This window comes from Heterocephalus glaber, unplaced genomic scaffold, assembly GCF_053883595.1.
Source record: "Heterocephalus glaber isolate CG9 unplaced genomic scaffold, H.glaber_assembly_v1.0 deba00001569, whole genome shotgun sequence".
In the NCBI taxonomy this organism is placed as follows: Eukaryota; Metazoa; Chordata; class Mammalia; order Rodentia; family Bathyergidae; genus Heterocephalus; species Heterocephalus glaber.
In genome coordinates, this window is record NW_028258354.1 from 4,772,353 (window position 1) to 4,781,997 (window position 9,645).

The window sequence follows — 9,645 nt, forward strand, 5'->3', positions numbered from 1 at the left end:
GATTTGAAAAGTAAATCTGATCATTTTTAAATTTATGCTTTGGCAACAGATGAAAGTGCTGATGCTACAGATACAGATGAACTTACCATCTTTATTAAAGGTATTGAAAACAAATATAATATCACTGAAGAAATGACTTCGTTGGTGACATTTAAAAATACAGCTAAATCTGTTGATTTACATAAAAGTAAAAATTACAGTAAAGCAATTTTCTTTGCCCTTTGAAAACATATCTAGTATAGCTACTTATGGCACTCTGATGATTGGTTAAAAAAAAGAGGAATTTATAAAATTAATAGAAAATGATGTAAGTGCCACTGGAAACTCATGTTTGATGAAATATTGCATCGTTCATCAAGAAAATTTATGTGTAAAAGATTTAAAAGTGGATAATGCTCCTCACAGCTGTGATTTCATAAGGTCCAAGGGATGGAATCATTGTCAATTCCAGGAATTCCTTCAAAGTACAGATGCTGATCATGGGGACATCATTATTTTTCTGAAGTGAGATAGCTTAGTTGGAGGAAAATGTTGAAAATATTCTATCATTTGTGAAATGAAATCAACTTATTTATGAAAGCAAAAGGAAAATTTGTGCCAGATGGAAGATAAAAAATGGCTCACAGATTTAGCATTTTTGATGGATTTGATTGCTTATTTAGATCAGTTAAATATGTGTATTCAATGTGAAAATCAACTTATCTGTGTTATGTCCCAAACCATAACAATGTTCAAGATGAAACTTATGGCAAGCTCAAATTATGACAAATGATTTTATGTTTTTTGATATGTTTACTAAATATAGCCCTATGAACAACAAAAATATACATTTTTCCTTTCCATTTTGATACAAGAATTTGAAAATAGGTTTTAAGATTTCAAAAAAACTTAATTTTTAGTGTATTTGTGACTCCATTTTCAGTCAACATAAAAATATTACCTGTGAATTTTTAAATGAAATCTATGGAGTTGCAATCAGACATTTAGATCAAAGGAAATTTGATCATATCTATTTACCAGACTTCTATGAAATCTGGTTTCCAAGGGAAAAGTATCTCTTGCTTCACAATCACCTATTCATGTTATCACTTTTTGGCAGTCTGTACATTTGTGACCAACTGTTTTCAAAGATGAAGCACAGAAAGAGTAAAATTAGATCAAGAGTGTCTGAGGAGTGCCTTGAGAACTTACTGAGCATTGCAACCACTTCCATCCAACCAGACATTGATGTATTAGTTTCACAAAAATAAGGTCAAATATACCACTAATTTTATGTTTAGATTACCCTCTTTTAAAAGTTATTGTAATAAAAATATTTTACAATAATGGAAGATTTTACTCATATATGTGGGGTGATAAAAACACAGCAAATATTTAAATTAAGAAATTAGTTACAGGAAAAGATACATTGCCGTTAATCTCCCTCAAAATATGCCTCCTTGTTTTGAATATTTCATTGTTCTTGACAGTGTATCTTTAGTTCTAATGGGTTTTTTAAATTTAAACATGAATCATATTTTATCACCCTTTGTACATCAGCTACATAGTATCTTTTATGTGAAACCCAAGATAATTTCTCTACGCTCAATGCAAGGTAGGCAATTTGAAGTGTTTGACCCCCATTGTCTAGAGTGAAACCTTCTAGTGCTGTGTTCATGCTGTCATATTTCCTAATCAGATTTTCAAAATGCTATTGAGACTTTATGAGTAGCCAAAGATCACCTGATATTTGAGGAAAATTTCTGATACACAAAAGATACATCAAAACCAGTAAAATGAACTCAGAGAAAACACTTAAATATATGGGATGTATGGAATGGAATGTATGGAACAAATAAATTTCAGAGATACTAAAATTATTATACTAACAAAGAATAAATAAGATATTAAAATAATTATATAATGCAGTACTTAATTGTAGAAATTTCAGACCACTAGCTATAAAGTTCCCAAACAAGTTCATTTTAATGTTCTGATTTATTCTTTTCAAAGAAAATGAACAGGTCACATACAAAGATTAAGCATAAGAATGAAGATTCTTATCTTCTCAGCTGCACATGGGACATTCTCCAAAATAGAACACATCCTAGCCCATAGAACATGCTTAAATAAATGCAACGAAATTGGAATTATCGCATGCATATTACCTGACCATTGTGCAATGAGACTGGGAATCAATAGCAAAAGAAACTGTCGGGAGCAATGCTGCATAATTTTAGGGTAAAATCATTTGGTTAGCCTAGTTCTCCTGCCTACAGCCCAGCTATGGAATTCTGAGACGTAACTCCATTTTGGCCTCCAGTCACAACTGAGACCTCAATGATCCTGTGATGCTGTGATTCTCCAGGACAAGAAACATCCTGGGAGCTGAAAACATCCTGGGAGGAACAAACATCTACTCAGTTCCTCCTTGTTCTTGGATTGTTATATCTTATTTATACAGGATGTACTGAACTCTCTGCAAGTCATTTGTTACATTTGTTTCTCCCAATGTACTGAATAAAAAGTGTGGTAAGCTGGGGGCTTTCATCTTTGCTGCCCAGAGCAGCACTGATCAGACCCAAAGCTCAGCCTCTTCTCAGTCTCATTTTTCTACCTTTCCTGTAATTCGTCTTGTGCTGCAGTGGCTCGCAGGAGACTAGGACTTACTGTAGAGGTTCTAGTAACGTCCCCTTTCCCTCTTCCCTACAAGAAACCACCAAAACTCCACAAACACATGGAAATGAAATAACATTCTCCTGAACAACCAATGGGTCACAGATTAAATTAAAGAAGAAATTAGACAGTTTCAACAATTAAACAATAATGCCTATTTAACATACCATAACTCATGGGATACAATGAAAGCAGTCCGAAGAGAGAGAAATTTATAGTGGTGAATTCTTACATCAGGAAAACAGAATGAGCTAAAATAAACAATCTAATGTTGAATCTCAAACATCTAGAAAAAGAAGAAGGTGTCAAACCCAAAGCTCACACATGGGAGGAAATTATAAAGATTTCATAGAAATTAATGCAATTGAGACTAAGAAAACAATACAAAGAATCAATGACTTGAAGAGTCGGTTCTTTGAAAGATTAAATAAAATTGATAAATTCATAGTCAACCTTACTTAAAAAAGGAAAGTCTAAAAGACTTAATGCAATTAGGAATGAAAAGGGTAAAATCACAATGGATCCTATAGAAATCCAGAAGATCATCAATACTTACTTTGAAAAGTTGTACTCTAATAAGATGGAAAACGCAGAAGAAATTGACAGATTCCTAGATACATATGAATTACCAAAGCTGAATCAAGAAGATATAAAAATTCTGAATAACCCAGTATCAGTCAATGAAATTGAAATTATAATTAAAATTTACCAACAAAGAAAAGCCTAGGTTCTGACAATTTCACTCCTGAATTCTACAAGAAATTTAGAGAAGATCTAATGCCACTACTCTTAAAAATCTTTAATGAAATTGAAAAGGAAATAATACTCCCCAAATCATTTCTGGAAGCAGGTATTTCCCTGATACCAAAACCAAAGAGAAAAGAACACCCCCCCCCAAAAAAAAGGGAGCTGCAGGCCAATCTCCCTAATGAACATAGACACAAAAATCCTCAAAAAGATACTGGCAAACAGAATGCAGCAAAACATCAATAAGATTATTCAGCAAGTAGGATTCATTCCAGGAATGCAGGGATGATCCATCATATGTAAATCAATAAATTTAATACACCATACCTACACAGCCAAAGATAAAAATTAGATGATCCTCTCAATAGACACAGATAAAGCACTTGACACAGTTCAAGACTGATTCATGATAAAAACTCTACAGAAAATTGGAATAGATGGTCTTTATCTCAATCTGATAAAAGCCATCTATGACAAACCAATAGACATCATCATACTAAATGAACAAAACTGAAAGCTTTCACTCTAAAATCAGAATAAGACAAAGATGTCACTAACACCACTCTTATTCAATATGATTTTGGAAACACTAGCCAGAACAATAAGACAAGAGAAAGAAATAAAAGGAAATGAGATTAGAAAGGAAATAAATTATCATTATTTGCAGATGACATGATTCTTTACAAAGAAGACCCCAAAAACTCCACCAAAAAACTTCTAGATTTAATAACCAAAGTCAGTAGTGTAGCTGGATGCAAAGCCAACACTCAAAAATGAATAGCATTCCTGTACAGGCATAACTCATTCAGAGAGAAATTAGGGAAACAACAGCTTTCACAATAGCATTTTAAAAAATGAAATACTTAGGAATCAATTGCACAAAGGAAGTAAAAGATCTTTAAATTAAAATTTACAATTCTCTGAAAAAGAAGATAGAAGATATCAGAAAATGGAAAGATATCCCTTGCTTGTGGGTAGGAAGAACCAATATAGTGAAAATGGCCATACTCCCCAAATTATTATACATATTTAATTCAATTACAATCAAAATACCATTAGTATACCTCACAGAACTAGAGAAAACATTCTTAAAATTCATTTGGAACCAGAAGAGACCTAGAAGTGCAAAATCTATTCTGGGCAAAAACTACAAGGCAGGGGGTATCATGATCCCTGACTTAAAATTATACTATAAATCTATTGTGATTAAAAACAGCATGGTACTAGCAAAGAAACACACCCAAGGATCAGTGGAACAGATTAGGAGATACAAAAACAACCCTAAACATACTCAGCCACCTAATCTTTGACAAAGGAGCCAAACACCTTCATGGGAAGAAAGATAGCCTCTTTAATAAATGATGCTGGAAAAACTGGCTTTACACATTCCAAAGGCTAAAACTAGACCCATGTCTCTGATTATGCATTAACCTAAAATCAAAATGGATCAAAGACCTAAATATTAAAACAAAACACTAAATCTGCTGGAAGAGAGAATAGGTAGGACACTTGAAGAAATAGGTGTAGATGATTACTTCATGAACAAAACCCCAGCTGCATGGGAAATACTACAAAGAATCAAAACTAGGATCTCATCTTATTAAAAAGCTTTTGCACAGCAAAAGAAATCACCAACAGAGTGGAAAGTTGACCCACAGAGTAGAAAAAAAATTAGCCAGTGGTTCCTCAGACAAAGGAGTAATATCTAGAATTGAAAAAAATCATGCCTCCTAAATTTAAAGACCCAATCCAAAAATGGGCATCTGAGATGAATATGCACTTCTCAGATGAAGAAGTAGAAACAGCAAATAGATACATAAAAAATGTTCACCATCCCTGTGTTTTGAGAGTTGCAAATTAAAACAATGCTGACATTCCATCTTACCCCAGAAAGAATAGCTATTATCAAGAAATCAACGAATAACAAATGCTGGAGGGGCTGTGGGGAAAAAGGAACCCTTCTCCACTGTTCATGGAAGTGGAAACTGGTGCAACCACTGAGGAAATAAGTATAGAGATACCTCAAAGAAGTAGGATTATGGATCCCATTTGACCCAGCTATTCCCCTTCTGATTATCTTCCCAAAACAATTAAAAGCACTATACCACTAGAACAAGGACTGGAAGTCCCATTTGACCCCGCTATTCCACTGCTGGGGATCTTCCCCAAAGAATTAAAAGAATCATACCACAGTGATATATGTGCACTCATGTTCATAGCAGCACAGTTTTTAATAGCTAAAACTTGGAAACAGCCCAAATGCCCATCAACTGGAGACTAGATAAAGAAAATGTGGTTTATTTTATAAAATGGAGTACTACTCAGCCATAAAAAATGAGAAATTAGAGACATTTATAGCTAAGTGGATGCACATTGAGGCGATACTCTTAAGTGAAGTAAATAGGACACACATGTGTAAATAACGAATAGTTTCTCTGGTGTGAATAACTGAAAGTGTAAATAAGGACTAAATGTATACTAGGTAATGTGAAATAGGAGGAAAGGGGGCAAAGGGGAAGGAAGTGGGAGGGCTAGGGGTAAGGATAGAAGGGAATGGTATTAATATGAGAAAATGGAAAAATAGGAACAAAATCTTTGTAAATAGGGAGGAATGGAGGGGTTGAAGGGAGGGCTGGGCAAGGGTGAAAAATAAGAACCAAGAGAGACTATGTAAAGGTGCAAATTTACAATGATGAATGTCATTATATTGTATACCTAAAATGTATCAATGATTAGAATGAATAATCGATAATGTAAAATAGGAAGAAAAGGTCCAAAGGGGTAGGGGTAGTGGGAGGGGCAGGGGAAAGGAAAGAAGGGAAAGGAAAAAATGCTGAGAAATGGAAAAAATGGAAATAAAGTCTTTGTAAATAGGGAAGGGTGGAGGGCGTGAAGGGCGGGCTAGGAATGGGGAAAAAATAAGAACCAAGATGCATTACATAAAGGTACAATTCCCAATGAGAAATGTAATTGTGTTGTATACCTACAATGTACCGATAAAAGAATTTAATACCAAAAAAAAAAAAGCACTATACCACAGTGGTATATGCCCACTCATGTTTATAGCAGCACAGTTTGTAATAGCTAAATCTTGGAAACAACCCAAATGCCCATCAACTGATGAATGGATAAAAAAGATGGAGTTTGTTTAGTACTTCTCAGCATAAAGAAAGATAAACTTGAGGCATTTCTAGGTAAATGGGTGCACCTTGAGGCCATAATTTTAACTGAAATAAATCAAACACAAGTGTAAATATTGCATTGTCTCTCTTTGGTGTGAGAAACTAAAAGTGTAAATAAGGGCCAAAATGTATAATATATATTGTGAAATAAGAAAAAATTGTTTATAATTATACTGAGTGTGAGATACTTTGTTAATAATTAAAATGTTTTATGCAAAAAAGTTATAGTATTATTAGAAAATGAGTTGAGAGGTAGATTGGCAATTGAAATCTAGTCCTTTAAGATTATAACACACAGTGTATTTACCATTGTTATTCTCTAATTACTTTTGTTGTGAAATATTGTTTTATCATATAACTGTTGTTATATTTTCTTTATAACATCTACTTAAAATTTTAAAAATAAAATTAAAAATATGAAGTAGCTGTAATGGATTGTGGATTAAGTGAATAGAAACCAAAAAAATAAAAAGAGTAAGAATGACAGAATGACATCAGATTTCTCACTGAAAAGCTACAACGTAGGGTAATAGTAGTTTTAATTATGAGGGAGGTTATTTCCAACATAGAAATTTGTGCCTTGCCACACTATCAACCTAGTATGATGATAGAATGAAGATATTTTCAGGTAAAAAAATGTTCAGAAATGGTCTCTTATGCACTTTTTCTCAGATAACTTTTGAAGGATGTGCTCTACAAATGTAAGGCAGCAAAAAAAGAAAGGAAAGAACAGAACAGAACAGAAAAGAAAAAAGAAAAGAAAAAAGATACAATATTCAGGGCATGAGAGAACAGTAGAGCTGGGGGAAGTCTTTGCATGACGGATGTTGATCAGACATAGAAAGCAAGTAGTACAGACTGGAAGAAATGGATGGATATTTCCAGCATGTATTCTTTCAGAAGAATAAGAAAATTGATAGAGTATCTGATAAATTTAGCTGTATAAAAGTATTGTGTTGAGAAATATTTGCAAAGTTATTGTATGATGTCAAAGAGGATAGCTATGTTCAAACAAACTAAACAAATAAAAATAAATCAATTTTAACTCCAAAAAAAGTTCATGTAAAAAAGTAAAATCAAAATACTTTATTTGGCATACCATCAAGCAAAATTCACAATAAGAAAAGCACAGAATAAAAAATTTTAAATCTTTACTATGGAAAAATTGAAACTTTCACCCAAATTCAGTAATTATCAAAGTTTCAAAAATTATCACTCTTTTAGAAAAAAAATGACTATATTCATACCGTTCTACTACTCAAATCACCAGTAATTACTTTTTCTATTTTCCTGTGATTCTAGGGATTAATTCTAGGGCATTGCTCATCCTAAGCAAATGCTCTACTAGTGAGCCACCCCCACACCAAGACCAACAATAATTTCTTAATATCATTTGGTGTTCACATTTCTCCAATTTTCCTATGAGTACTTCTTTCCTTCTTTACAGTAATTTTTAAGAATCAGAATCCAAGCTTTGTGCAGTGGTAGTATCATAGCCAATGATGTTTATCTGAGGTGTGATTATTGCTAATTGAAGAATCAGAATCCAAATGATGATAATTCATTGTAATGCATTCATGTCTTTAATTTTTTCTTCAATTTGCAGATTTCCCTTCCATTTCTTTTTTGTTCTTTTGCTTTCCCTGAACTGTTTTTAATAGAAAGAAGATTATTTTTCCTAAAAAATTCTCAAAGTTTAAATTTGCTTATTGCACTCCCTGGCATCCTTGAACATAACTGAAGTACACCAAATATTTTAAATTCATGTGTTCCTGATGACACATGATTATCTTTGAGGAAACAAAGAAACCAACTCACTAAATTGAAAATTAGCACAGGGAATTAGCATCTACTGTGAATTTTCCATTTAAACTGTACTATAGGGAAACAATATATGAAGGTAAATTTATCTTTTAAATGTATATTAGCTAATAAGTGAAGAAGCAATGATAGAATTATTTGCAAACTTTTATGAATTATATATATATATAGTTATCGACCATCATAAAAAGAAAGCTAACCAGGCAGTACATCTCTTATGAAGTCATCTTGGTTTTAAAAAAGTCCAACCTGAATCTGAGTCTTAAAAATCTACTTATAAATATATAAAGTAAAGTAAAATTATATGAGAAACTAGAATTTTAACCTAATCAAAAATTATGATAAAATCACATGTAGAAAATAAAAGGAATCCTAGGAAAGAACCAAGAGTCCTCAACTGCTCTGATTAAAGCAATACATGACTTTAAACTTCACAAACTTAAAATGTGCATATTATTTAGAAATATAGAGATAAATATTAATCACTGAATGAGTTTAAAGAGGCGAGTAGGTGAAGAAAGAAAAAGTCAGAGTATCATGGAATTTTTGTTTGTTTTTGGTTTCACGATGTTATATCACTTTTTTGAACATGTATTACTTTGAAAAGATAACTTTAAAGAAATGGAAGAAAAAAATAGAAATTTCTAAATTGAGTGTCTTCTTCCAATACAGCCAACAGCCATTGCTTACTATATTTTGTACATAGATTTTGTACATGTTGTTTTTCTATGGCAAGTGTCTTTGTGTTTTATGTCATGTCACCCTTTTGTCCTTCACGAAGTTCACCTCCTTGGGACTGCTCCATGGCTCAGCGCCCTCTCCAGTCTCAAAAGTGTTCTGGTGCAGACAGCAACTCAAAGCCACTCTATGAACATAGGGTGCTCTTCCACAGTGTTTTACTGTTGGGAACTGCTCCACTTTTCTCCAGCCCCTCAGATATTTCAAATAGAATTGAAAAAAGCTTTTAACCACCATTTATTGGAGAGAGTTCAGAAGTCACTGGAGAGAAGAGGTCCTCTTTATACTTTTAACTCAGTCTTTCAACTCAAACATTAGGTCTGAGTTGGTGGGTGGGAGGAGGTTTACCTAGACAAAGGCCACATTTCATCTTTCTGTGTCAGTAGGACTGATAAATGGTCATGAATGTGTAAATGATATTTTTCATCTCTCCATTACTTCCTCTTCAGTATTATTTTCTGAAATTAACAGAGACCCTTGGAGATTATTATTTCACATCCAA

At 33.0% G+C, this 9,645-nt stretch overlaps 1 non-coding gene across 1 annotated transcript; it reads left to right on the forward strand.

Moving 5' to 3' along the window:
* The first annotated feature begins 8,054 nt into the window (after positions 1–8,054).
* Positions 8,055–8,193, forward strand: LOC147823719 (U4 spliceosomal RNA). The gene has a single exon (XR_015443419.1). It is a non-coding gene; the product is annotated as a U4 spliceosomal RNA (small nuclear RNA).
* The last annotated feature ends 1,452 nt before the right edge of the window (positions 8,194–9,645 follow it).